At 39.8% G+C, this 14,069-nt stretch overlaps 1 long non-coding RNA gene across 1 annotated transcript; it reads right to left on the reverse strand.

Moving 5' to 3' along the window:
* Window positions 1-2,794: 2,794 nt before the first annotated feature.
* LOC144583778 (uncharacterized) lies at window positions 2,795-13,730 on the reverse strand. Its single transcript, XR_013537715.1, has 2 exons — window positions 12,264-13,730; window positions 2,795-9,376 (listed from the first exon to the last, which is right to left on the reverse strand). It is a non-coding gene; the product is annotated as an uncharacterized LOC144583778 (long non-coding RNA).
* Between the last annotated feature and the right edge of the window lie 339 nt (window positions 13,731-14,069).

Below are 14,069 nucleotides of genomic sequence, written 5' to 3' on the forward strand. Positions count from 1 at the left end.
GAACCCAATATCACTAAGCAAAAGACAGTTTTTGCTTATTTGTTCAGTAAGAGACACTTAATAAAATATTTAAAACATTTAACAAGTGTTAAGCCTTCAGAGTGTTTTTCCAACCTTCTAAACTTTCTAAAAAGAAAGGTTGAAAATATATTAGGAGAGCTAGTGCACTATTGTTAGAGTTAGCATCATTTTTTCCCCAGAAAGCAATTTATTGGCCATCTCCGTTATTCAGAAGTATCATTATTTGCTAGTACAGTGGTGCCTCGCAAGACGATTTTAATTCGTTCCGCGAAAATCGCTGTCTTGCGAAAAAGTCATCTTGTGAGGTTCCCCATGGGAACCTCGCAAGACGAATGAAATTTATTCATCTTGCAAAGCATCGGTCTTGGGAAAAAAAAGTCTTACGAAGCATGGTCATAGAAAAAAACATCTTGCGAGACACAATAGGAATTGCTAAAACCAATCGTCTTGCGGGTTTTTCATCCCCCAAGGCAATCGTCTTGCGAGGCACCACTGTAACACATTATTAATACATCCCTCTTGATCTTCACAAAGTAATACTTTGTAGTTATACGTAAACACTACTCATTATGAAAAAACATATTACTTTCATTTTACTTTGTTTACAGTGGACCCTCTACTTAAGGAATTAATCCGTATTGGAACGGTGGCTGTAAGTCGAAAAGTCTGTAGGTCGAATCTCCATTGACCTACAATGCATTGAAAACTGATTAATTCCACAACTGGCAGTTTTTATTCTATTTTTGTTCCATTCTGGTTTTTTTCTGGTCTGTAAGTCGATTCTCCGGCTGCAAGTCGAATCTAAATTTTGCAGCCAGAGAAGTCTGTAACGCGAAAAATCTGTAAGTCGAGCCGTCTGTAAGTCGAGGGTCCACTGTACCTTCTTTGCATTGGAACTTCTTAAAGAAGAGATGACTGGAAGATTTCCAACTCATTCCGTATCTGAACACAGAGCATATACATTGGGGCTGGCCCAGCCAATACCTTTTAGAAGAAACTCTAATCAACTCTGTCTTCTTGTCTGTGACATTATTTGTGTGCCTCTAGAGCACCATTAAAACAAATATACAGTCTTATGAATGGGAGGAAACACAAGTGGTTATCAGCTGGGGAAAGCTATACAGTGCCTAATTGGGTGGCCTTGCTGCTCAAAGCTTATTTAGCTATCATCCTTGCACAATCATGCACACACACAATCCTAATAGCGTAATAATATTTCAAAAAAGTTTGGTAAATTAAGTTGAGAGAGTGAGACAAAGAAAAATATTCAAAAGGCTATTTGAATGGTGATGCAAATATTTCTCATTGCCTAGTAGCTTCACAAAATGGCTGATTGCGTAGCTGCGGAGGATATATACCGTGTTTCCTGCAAAATAAGACAGGGTCTTATATTAATTTTTGCTCCAAAAAAGCATTCGGGCTTATTTTCAGGGAATGTTTTATTTTTTCTTCTACATGTATTCAAATAACGATCTACATTTATTCAAATACAGTCATGTTATCTTCTGGTTGCTGCACAGTGGTGGAGAGCGGAGTTTCACTTAACTGGGGTTTATTTTTGGGGTAGGGCTTATATTACAAGCATCCTGAAAAATCATACTAGGGCTTATTTTCAGGTTGGGTTTATTTTGGGGAAAAACAGGATATATTGTGTAACAATCTCGGTCTTAGTGCTCCATAATGCCTCAGTCAGCTTTATTGCCATGTTGAGCCGTCATTCCTTTTCTCCTTTGGCCTCAGAAGCAAAGTCTACAGAATAAATTTTCTCCATTCTCTTTTTCTCCATTCAGATTTTGAACCCTAGGAATGAAGCATGGGATATGAACAATCCATATTGATGATGCTTCATTGAGATGCTAATTTTGGCTCCTGGCTCCACCCTGTAGTGGCTCCGGAATTGCACAAACACCTCTGGCCTGGTCCTTTTTTGCACTTTTGTCCAAAGGCAGTGCACATGCCCATTTTAAAGTTATAATGTTGTTGTTGTTGTTGTTGTTGTTGTTGTTGTTGTTGTTGTTGTTGTTGTTGTTGTTGTTTATTGTATTTATACCCCGCCTATCTAGTCATTTCGGCCACTCTAGGCGGCTTACAACATAAAACATAACAAGTTCAAGAAAAATTTATAACAATTAATTAATTAAATGATTATGCAATGGGAAAAATACAAAATAAATCAAATAAAGAGAAAAAAATGTTGATTTTCATTACTCCAAAGCAATGAATATTCCATTTTATGCTTTATGAAAAGAGTGTATAAAAGCATAAGACTATCAGATACAATCATGGAAGAATTGTTCATGTCCAGAGAAGGGCACAAACTAAAAAAAAAAAAAAAAACAGGAAGTTTTTTTAAAAATTACTGGCTTGTTGGTTTGGATTCATCCAAGCTGAAGAACCTGATCGGAGCTGAAACAGGAACATTTTTTATGATTTAACTAACTCTCTGGTTCATGCCATCCCACCCACACAACCTGCCCCCATCCACTTCCTACTGTCCCCATCGCCTTCCTACCTGGCTCTGTTGCCTCCTCCTGCTCTTTGTTCTCTGCCTTCACTGCCATCATGAGACACTGTCTCTCAAGATGGAAGCGGTGGAGGAGGAGGAAGAGGCAACAAGACTAGATACGGAGGCAACAGGGGCAGTTGCAGGCTGTGGGGCTGCAACGCAGCACCATGGTACACTGGATCAGGGCCGCTTGGCACCGAATTGCCCATTTTCTACAATGCAGGAGGAAGAGGAGCTGGCAAGATCAAGCAGGGAGGTGATGGGGGACAATGGGAAAGGGACAGAGGAAGGTTGCAGGGTGGGTAGTTTTTCCTTACCCCCACAGGCACAAACTTTTAAATTAATGAACTGGTTTGTGGTTCGTTTTTTAAAACGTTTGGACGAACCACCATTTTTTGTGGTTGATGCCCATCTCTGTTTGTGTCTATGGGGTAAAGCAATGTGTCTTCATGCTCAGAAATCTTATCATTATTGAAAGCTCACAAGGCACTACTTCAGTCAAGTACAATGTTTTTGAAGAGGCTATGCGCATGATTGTGTCATATCCAGAGTGACTCAAAAAGATGCTTCTTTGGTTCACAGGCCGAAACCTACAGCCAATTCAGCAGGTAGAATTTATAGACATAAATTAAACACTGAGACTGTTTCAGTCCTGAAGACATCTGTTTTTGCAGATTTAATAAAATAGCTCGGTCCACTAAGATCGGTTGCTTTGAAGTCCTAAGGTTTCATAAAGGCTGAAGCCATTACTGTTCTTGTGATTGTTTTGTCTCAATATCTTTCTTGTTTACATTAGTGGCAGTCAGAAGAGGGCATTATTATTAGAGATCTGCTCCTGAGATCTGCCCCCCGCTTTGGAAGCTGGCCACCTTTATTTGCTCCCCGTGCTTTCAAGCAGAGAAGAAAGATTGTAAAAGGCTCACTCGCTCTTGTCCTGAGGGAATCACAGCTCACAAAAAGTCCTCGTAACTCTTTACGGCAGCTAGTTTACTTCTCAAAGAAGATGTTTACTGGGCTGCTTTCTTCCTGTAGCAGTTAACAGATGAAGTCCTCAGAGTTAATTTGGGTCTCGTGGTGAAGTTAAGAAACCAAGGAGAGTGGGACTGTGAGAACAAACTTCTGGCTCAGGTTTAGGGTCTCTGTGCACTTACTGGCACAGAGGATGAGCCACTGTTTGAAAAGCTATCTGGGGACAGTCTCCTTTTGTAAATTCCCATTGTTTCCATCTTGTCGACTGTGATGCCCTCTTAATGTCTGGGACGAAAACTCCTATCATTCTCCATCACTGGCCTAGAATTAAAGGACCAGTGCATCTGGATAATACTTGGGTCAGTTTGATGGGCAAAGCCGACATGGCAGCACTTTACCATGTATAGGACTAGAAATTACTGCTCAGCCCCAAAGCGGAGAAAGTTCTATTGGGCCAACGGTTAACATTTTTCCACTGCCTACTCTATATAGCGTTTAGTAAGAATAGGCAAAGCTGTGATACACCATGTATAGAGCTGTCCTTCACAGAGTCAGACCACCGTTAATGTCTGTAGTTTATACCATTCTTCTTCAATTTAATGTTTTCCATATGCACTGGAAGAATTACAATTCAGCTTCAGTTAGACAGACTTTCAAGTAAAGAGCTTTTTCCTAGTTTTTGTAAAGATACCAGGCAGGATGAATCCAATTTCTAAGCTTAGCTGGAGTAGACCCACTGGATGGATAGAGCTTGTTAAGTCAACATTGATTTTTCTGTTTGATCAGTTCCTACCCCACCCTTGTTCAGAAGAGTACAGGGCAGCTAGCAATACACTTTTTAAAAAGTTCATAAGCTCCAATCATATAAAATCACAAATAAGAAATATATAAACTCACCAGTCTAAAATCACACATTACACATTTTTAAACTTAGAAGTATTTAAAATCACAGATTAAAATGTCTGATTGGATGGATATAAGTCAAGGAGCAGTCAAAGTTAAATTGAACACCTGCTTCCTTCCTGTTTGTTTAAATGACTTCAATGTTTTTAACCAACATTTAAAAGACAACAGTATGGGAGACAAACAAATCTCTGATGGGAGGGAGTGGATACACCAAAAAAGCCCTGCCATGTGTGCTAGCTCTCTAGGCAACATTACCCTTGGATGTCGGAATGAGTGCTTCTCTAGTAAGTTGGCACTGGGCTATGTAAGCCCCTTTGATTAGGTGACTCTGCTGTAGTTGAAACTTTGATTAGGTGACTGTACTGTAGTTGAAACTAACAGTTGGATTTAAGCCCAACTGCACACCAAGGTAACATTAGATGATCTGCAAGCTCTGTCTTTGTGGCAATATATCTGTGATGGCAGCAAATCCCTCCATGCAAGCCATCACTTGATCCAGGCGTGACAATGTGCAAGCGTCAGCTGTCCCAGAGACCTGGCCTTCTCTTGTTCATGACTGGATGTCAACTCAGGCCAGCAATGAAACAACTAGCTTCCCATCTGGCCCTTCCTTGCCAAGCAGTATTTTTGCAGTTACGTTATAAATATTGTGCGATAGCATGGTAGTAGTTGAGCTGTCACGTTCAATTAATGCCATCTTAAGGATTTCCCAAGTTTTGCTATTAATTATTCTAATAGAGGAAATGCCAAGAAAAAGACTAAAACAAGTCTGAGCCCTTCTGTTGAAATAGTTCTCATTTTTAAAGTGAGATCAAGGAATTCCCTATTTTAAAAGGAGTGAGATCGGGGATTTTTCTTTAAAGTGACTCATGATGAACCTTCTTAACTACAATTTTATGTTTTTCTTTGACTTGCCCTCTGAATATTTTTATTACAACATTCAAAGTTTATGAGATCTGTAAGACTTGTAAAAGGGTTGAGTAACTGGAAGCCAAAAGCTAATACCTACCACAGAGACCGGGGAATTTTCCCTTGATTTAAGAATGAAACCAATTTATTCTATTAGTATTTGCAAAATAGGTTCTGCCGGCAGTCTCTAAAAAATTATAGTTTCCTCTCCACTTTTCATAATGTACCACTCAATGAATATTGAGGAGTGAAAACTATAAAACATGGATACAAACATATGTCAGAACAAAAACAAGTGGTCCAAATGCACAGGTAGATGTTGTCTTAGAACTCAGCACTCAAGCTGCAATTTAGTGGCCTTTGTCCGGGAGCAGAATTTCCAGAATTTAATTATTGTGGTGTCTAAGTATGAATCAGGTCCTTCGAACTGCCATGCCACTGAATCACAGAAATGAGTGATCCTAGTCAAGTTACTTGACTTGTATAGGTTTCAGTCAGCAATCAGAACTGTTTGATTTTTGGACTACAACTCACAGAATCCTGTAGAATTCTGGGAGTAGTAATCCAAAGCAAAAAGAAACAAACGACAACAACCCCAAACTCACATACGGTACTTCATTTTTGGTTTTCATCATCAGTTAGAATTTTTTGATTGGATCATCCATACATGAGATTGTTCATAGAGATCTGGACTCCCAACTAAACATCACAACAGAGCAGGGGATTGGAACCTGAATTGTGCCTTTGGTGTCACATGTAACATCAATAATAAGTAACAAATGATACAGAAAAGTTCCTTTTCAGACTAAAGGCTAAGTTTTATTTGGCACAAGGCTCTATGGCTTCAGTGCAGTTCATAAAAAATGTAGAGAATAACATGGAGGCTTCACTCATCTGATAAAGTAGGCTTCAGTCTACTATGGATTCTTTTGAAAAGGCATATGACTTGATGGCTTTGGTCCATTTATGGAGGAAAATTGGGCTGCAGGCCATGAAAGAAAATGTGTTGGTCCTTCAGGAGTGATGAAAGAAAATGTGTTGATTCTTTAGAAGCTCCAAGACTATTAGACTGTTGTAATTAAAGCAGCAAACACAGCTACCTTCTTCCACAAAAGATCACATAGTACCTGCGGCATAGAGCAGTGGGAATATCACATTCTAGGCAACTATCATTGTTTTCAGTAGACTTTCCTCTTTTTTAAAACATTGCCTTTTTAAAAAATTGAATATTATTGCATTTAATGAAAAGTGACATCTGGAGGGGTCAGACAGGTGTGAGTGAAAGCAAAGCTTTTCCCTGTGAATGTATGAATTCTCCGGTACCGTTCCAGATGTGAGATCAGTAACTTTTTTAATGCCAAACATAACAAGCTTAAGTGGACCTGATATTTTTTGTGTGCTTGTTGTACAGGAGCTATGGCACTGCTATGGGAAAATAATTCAACACAATGATACAGTTAAGATGGAAATATTGGCACTTCAAAACTCAGATTACTTGCCTGTCCAGCGAGCAAATTCTCAATGAAACACTCACGAAAGAAATCTGGGATCACTTCCTTGACCACAGACAAGATAACAAATGCTTTAAGAAATAAGAAAGCTACCGACTTTTAATCATCACTTGTCCTTTAACTAATACAATGGAGGTAATCTACCATTGTACACTAGGTTCAGTATACTAGAAAAGCAGCTGCATACATCCCAGAGAAGCATTATGATCTCAAACCTGAGGCCTAGTGTAGTCCAGTGGTTAGAACGTGAGAGGTCGCACTGAGCCATGAAATTCACTTTATTTTTGTCCCACCTTTCTTTTTAAAAAGGCCCCAAGAAAGCTTACAACAATGAAAGACAATATTTAAAAGTTGAAAACAATGAGTATACAATGGTGGTTAACAACATTAAAAGACAATGTTTTGAACAATGAACCATGAGTAAAGAGGCATCTTACAGGCAATATTAAGGCATAGATTAATAAGTAAACAATTTTTTTTTAAAAAAATGCCACTGAGAAATGGAAAACACAAAAATGGAAAACACGAGTAGTGCTAAAACTCCAATCAAAGCAGTAATGCATAGCAATCTATCTAAAAACCATACAGAGATAACTAGTTACTGAGGGAATGCTTGACTAAAGAGAAAGATCTTTGACTGTTTGAAGAAGGATAGCAAAGATGGGGCCACTCTGGCCTCCTGTGGGAGGGAATTCCAAAGTCTGGGAGCAGCCACAGAGAAGGCCCTCTCCGCTGTCCCCATCAGACACACCCATGAAGGCGGTGGGACAGAGAGAACAGCTCCCTGTTGATCTTAACACCAGAGCCGGCTCATGATGGGAGATATGGTCTTTGAGATAGCTTGGACTCAGGCCATTTATGGCTTAGGAGGTTAAAACAAGCACTTTGAATTGTGCCCGGTAACTCATTGTCAGCCAGTGGAGCTGCTGTTAACGGGTGGGTGGGTGGGTGTTATGTGATTCCTCTAACCAGCCCTAGCCAGCAATCTGGCTACTGCATTTTGGGACTCATTGAACTTTCCTGACACTTTCCATCGGCACTGCCGAGATCTGGGCTCAGGGACAAATCCAGGAGTATCCTGAAGCTACCCTCCTGTTTTTTTTTCAATGGGAGTGTAATCCCATCCAATATACAGCTTCATCCCTATTCCTTGATCTACCTTTCAACTGACCAGGAGCACCTCTGTCTTGTCTGGATTAAGTTTCAATTTATTCACCCTCATCCTGTCCCTTACAGATACCAAATACTTGGCTGGTCATTGTCTCTGAGCCTGACCTATCAGGCAAGGCTATTGTGAAGATAAAATGGAGAGAAGGAAAGCTGTATAAACCACTTTGGACCTACCAGAACAAAGGCAGGATATATATGCTAACAGCTCAATAAAATAAATAGTAATCATATTGTTTTACTGGGAAAGCTAGATCTCCTTTTTAAAAATTCCCTTCTACCTAAGCATTAAAAGGACAAGTGCACCATCCCACATCAGGTCCAGCATTCCTTAATGTAAATATATAGCGCAGACAAAAGTGAACTAAGTGTTGTTGACTTCTTGGCAACCTCTTTGATTGTTTGGCTTTTGTCTGATGTCAAATATCAAATGGCATAAGCTGCCAACCATCAAAATCTGTCAGATATTATTAGATATTTGACTATGATTGTCAAGCACCAAATACAATCACAAGTCAGCTATCAAATACTGTACTGTCACAAGATGTGTTTCCTGATTTATTGGAATAATCAACTCATGTGCAAGAATTCTTTTTTTAAAAAAATAATAAAACGTTTCAGGAGAAACTCTTTTACATTTAGCATAACCTCAGTGTGGGGCAATATCTTCATGTTGTATTTTTATTATGTAGGTAAAATTGTTAATTTTTTAAAAGGTCACATGACAGCTATCAAGTTTCCTTGAATGCTAAATATTATTGCATGTCAATTATTAACCTGCTGCATTTCAGCTATCAAATAAAAGCAGATCCTAACTAATATGTATGTCAACTGTCAAACATGGTCAAATGTTTCAAGAACAATCAACTTCAAAATTTGCAAAAAAAATTCAGAGGATAATGTTTAGAGAAATTTGCTTTGCTGTTCAAATACTCTTGGCTGTGCATCTCTCTCTCTCTCTCTCTCTCTCTCTCTCTCACACACACACACACACACACACACACACACACACACACACACACACACACACACACACACACACACACACGTTAAAAAAAGAAGTGCCCTAGTGCTACTGGCCACATCTCATCTTTGCTAACCTTTCTACTACTAAGGACTAGAAATGAATCTGAACCAATGGCAAATAAGCCTAGAGTTAAATACAGCTTGCCTGCCCATTGAAACAATCTCAGGTTTCAGCTTCAGAATCATCTTTGTTGTTCCACCTATTATAAGGAAACTTTTGTCTTTATAAGCCAGGATATCAAACGGTCTTTGAACATCTCTGAAAGCAGACTTCTGTTTTCTGTTGTCTTTGGGCGATAAGATCAGGCTCTGAACTTGGACACACTGGCGGATCAGGGAGCATGATGATTCTCTGCATAGGCTTTGTGGAGTGGTGGCAGAGGGAGAGGGAGCAAGAACAAGAGAGACAATAAGAAACCAGAGCAATAATTTGGTCTGCCTTGGCTTCCTCTGTGCCTCATTAGGCACTTAGCCAGGAAGGCACAAAGGAGCAAAGACCTTGAAATGGGCCTCAGAGGTCCCATATTCCATCTGTGGGGGCTAAGTGTGAACTGTAAGCCAAATTCATTTAGTTCCCTTTACATAATTGTCAGCTTCGCTCAAAGCAGTTTCTTCTCCTTGATTGCGAGGGGAGATAGTCCCATTGTTGCCTCTTGTTCACTTCATCACATGAAAACCCATTTGACGGGGGCTGACAGCAACTACTTGCTAATTACCGGGCCAAATCGGCAGTACAAGGTTTTGTTGTGTCAACGGCCCCTTCGAACACTCCGGTGATTGTTTTATGAGAAGATTGGGCAGTCGGGGGATTGAGCACTTTCACTTCAATTATCCCCATTTGCTGTCATGGTTTGGAGTCACTCTAGCGGAATGAGGAGAATGAAATAATGAGCTAGGCCGCACCCCCCTGGGAGCACCAGCTCAAGCCTGAAGAGTAGGCCTGCTGGCCTCTTTCCCCACTGGCTGCCACTCCAGTTTTTATGATCTGAAAGGTCCCCAGTAGCTGCTCTCAAAATTAAGGGCTCTCGCGAGGGCTTCCATGTTGTTTCCAAAGATTTATAGCTAAGCCACCAGAATTTGCTCTGTCATGAAATCTCTCAGATCTTGGCAAGCCATTTTGTTTGTTTGTTTTGTTTGTTTGTTCCACTCATTTTTCCAAAGGATCGGTTAATGCAGGAATACCCAAAGATGACCAGTTTCAGATGCTTTGCCAGCCCAGTAACTGTGTTTGTTTTTAACTTTCTGTGCCACTCCTTTCTTTAAGTAATTCTAGGGATCAATGAAGGTGAAATCTTAATTCAATGCTTAAAAAAAGAACTGAAATCCATCACACTGACTTTTCTTGATTTTATTCCATTGAAAATCTTTTTTTGCTACAGCACTATTTTCCTATGAACACAACCTTTGCTTTAAGGAAGAGATACGTATACAGGTTTGGGTGGGTGGGGGTAACCTTTTTTGGAGCTGTAGTCTGAAAACACAGATCTGCACATCTCTGCTTGATGGGATGTTAGAAAATAAATCTTCCTTTTGAAAATGCAAGCCTGTTAAATCTATTTCTATCACATTTATATGGAAAGCTGTTTTATTTTAAAAAATCCACTTTAAAAGCCAAACAAAATTCTCACCAATTCCTAGAGGTAAACCATCGCTGAGACATCTGGAGGTTGAATCATGGCAACTGGACTTCTTCCTTATTAAGTTGAAACATTTTGCTACTCATCCAGGTAGCTTCTTCAGTCTGAGGAGAGTGACTAAAGAAGCTACTTGTATGAGTAGTGAAATGTTTCAACTTAATAAGGAAGAAGTCCAGTTGCCATGATTCAACCTCCAGATAACCTCACCTGAGAATCTTCACAGATACATCACTGAGACAGTGACTGGATTCTCAGTTATTTTTGTCGACACACAATCCTATGCTTTGAGACATCTCACTGTAGTTGTCTGTTATGATACTACCCAATCTTGTGCACTCTGGTTGCACTTTTAATAAGCCTAGAAGATTAAATCTGCCATATGTTGGGACCCATTCTCAAGTTTGGGGTCCATGTGGATCATGATGACATAACATCTAAAAGTCCTATCAGAGTGGTAAAGAACCCAGAATGTGTGTTACTTGGAAAAGCATGCTACCTGCTGTATTCTGAGATGTACTCCTCAAAAGTAACTTTTCCAACCACTGTCTCTGTGCTTAGATGGGGTTATTTTGGATCACTATGACACAACTTCTAAAAGTCATGTTATACTACAGAATTATTGTTCTGTGCTGTCTAGTCAGAACCGACTTATAGCAACCCTAATAGGGCTTTCAAGGTAAGTGAGATATTTAAGGAGTGGTTTTACCCGTTTCACTCTCCTAGTGAGTTTCCATGGTCGAGTGGGGATTCGAACCCTGTTCTCCAGAGTTGTAGTCTGTCACTCTGTTCACTACACCAATACAGGTGTATTGGGAATCCAATACAGTATTAGGGCCAAAGTGACTTATTTTTGCTAGCTGGAAAATTCTGTGTTGTAGTTCAAAAAACGTAACCTGGCCAAGTTTTGGAAAAACTATGTGTGATTCCCAGTGGCTCAAGACAGTCTACTGAAGTAATAAGAGAGGATGCAAAATCAATCAGTTACTCCTTCTTCCCTATTTGCAGCTGTTGTCCAAAGGGGAGGCGAGGGATATATTGTGGTAAGACACATACTTATTACAGGAGACACATATACCTTCTGGCTTCTCCTCTTTACACTAGAAGTGGCAGCAAAAGCAACCTGAAAAAGCAACTAGAAAGCCCAAGTCATTCATCCTCAGGAAGGAAAGATGTGGGGACAAAAAGGCAATTTACATTCTACAACAGTACATGAAAAAGTGCTTCAGTTCAAAGCTCAAAAAAACAACAACTCTGAGCTGTTGTCCTTTATCAAAATATACCTTCACTTTACCTAAGAATGTTGACTAGAGACTGGAAAATGTGGTGTGCCTAATGGATATTATGATGGAGCATTTGGAAGTTGCACAACCGCCTACAAGTTGTATCATTAGTAGTTTCCTTTGTGGTCATTTTGAGGAAAAACAGATATTTTGCTTAAGCAACAAAAAAAAACCCTCCTTAAATAAATACATCATCCCCCAGTGGTCGAGGAGATCTCTGGGGAATTCCACAGGCTGCTTGCTACTTCCTCCCACTTAATTAAGAGGTCTTTTTGATTGGCTATGTGTAACTGTGGGCCAGCTGCTCAGGATTTCCACTCAGTCTACATACCTTCCTTTCTCCAATCAAGCTGAGAGGACAGATGTAGAGGGAACTGGATCTGAACCGGTATATATGCACGAGAAAAAGATAGAAAAGCATAAACATATTCGGGGTACAGTCCAGGCTTGGAAGAAAGATTATGTCAGCATTGGTAGTAGGGGTGAAAACGGTTAAGAGATATTGTGGCACCTTAAATATTGAGAAGTTTTATTTGACATAAGCTTTTGTGGACATGCTTCATCAGATGGTACGATGGGATGAGCATTAAATACGTTGCTGCAGCTAGAATATGCCTGTCGCAGCTTCCATAATTAAAAGACACTATTTAAAGCTAAAAACAATGCATATACAAAGGCAATTTACAGAATGAAGAGACGATATTTAAAGCTAAAAACAAGTATACAAATATTAAAAATGAACAAACAAATACCCCGTTTTCCCAAAAATAAGACTTAACCTGAAAATAAGCCCTAGTATGATTTTTCAGGATGCTCATAATATAAGCCCCACCCCAAAAAATAAGCCCTAGTTAAGTGAAACTCCGCCCTCCACCCTTGTGCAGCAACCAGAAGAGGACATGACTGCCTTTGAATGAATGTAGATGGTTGTACATGGGGAAAAAAATACGACATCCCCTGAAAATAATCCCTACTGCATTTTTGGAGCAAAAATTAATATAAGACCCTGTCTTATTTTCGTGGAAAAACACTGTACCACTCTGAGAAATTGTAAACAAAAGCAATACTGAAACACATTAAAAACAGCAATGCATAACAATCTATTTAAAAATCCCATTCAGCCATCTAGTCTCTAAGGGAAAGCTTGCTTGAAGCAAAAGGTCCTCGCCTGATTGTGAAAGAGCAACAAAGATGAGGCCTGTCTGGCCTCCTATGGGAAGGAGCTCCAAAGTCTGGGAGCAGTGACAGAGAAGGTCCTCTCTTGAGTCCCCACCAAATCCACCTGTGAAGTGGTGGGACCGAGGGGAAAGTATCTGAGATCTCTGATAGTCCAAGTTCTCAGCAGGTCTGATCCTGCTTAGTGTCTAAAATCAGGAACAATCATGCATTCAAGGGATGATGGTAGATATGGTAGATCATTCTCTCTCTCTTTTGCTCACACTTAATTTAAGCCTTCCTCCCCATTATCATCAGGTACTATATTTCATGGTAACTACTTGGTAGCTAAATTCCAATTTCAATAGAGGAGATGAAAAATAGAATGGATTTTCAAGTCTATTTCTGAAGTATGCAGGTGAACCTTTTTTTAAAAAAATTAGCCAATAAATCAAACAAACCACCATGGAGGTATGGCTGCATCCCACTCATGGTTAGGTGGGAGTTTCAAGACTAGTCTTTCCTAAGCAGCTCACAGTATAAAATTCCATATCAAATTATAAAAATTATTAGAAGTGGACTAATTTAAAATAAGCCACTAAAGAAGAGTAAAATACAAAAAAGAAAGGAAAGATGATACAATTAAAAATAGCTCTCTCTCTCTCGCTCTCTCTCTTTGTGTGTGTGTGTGTAGATCCAGAATATTGTGAGTCTTGGAAGTGACTGGGTGCAACCCACCTCACCCTTGAGAATATACCTGTCTATGCATGGGCATCTCATGAGAAGACTCCCTGGAAAAGACGCTGATGTTAGGAAAGTGTGAAGGCAGGAGGAGAAGGGGACGACAGAGGATGAGATGGTTGGACAGTGTCATTGAAGCTACCAACATGAATTTGACCAAACTCCGGGAGGCAGTGGAAGACAGGAGGGCCTGGCGTGCTCTGGTCCATGGGGTCACGAAGAGTTGGACACGACTAAACGA

Source organism: Pogona vitticeps, chromosome 6 (assembly GCF_051106095.1).
Source record: "Pogona vitticeps strain Pit_001003342236 chromosome 6, PviZW2.1, whole genome shotgun sequence".
Classification (NCBI taxonomy): Eukaryota; Metazoa; Chordata; class Lepidosauria; order Squamata; family Agamidae; genus Pogona; species Pogona vitticeps.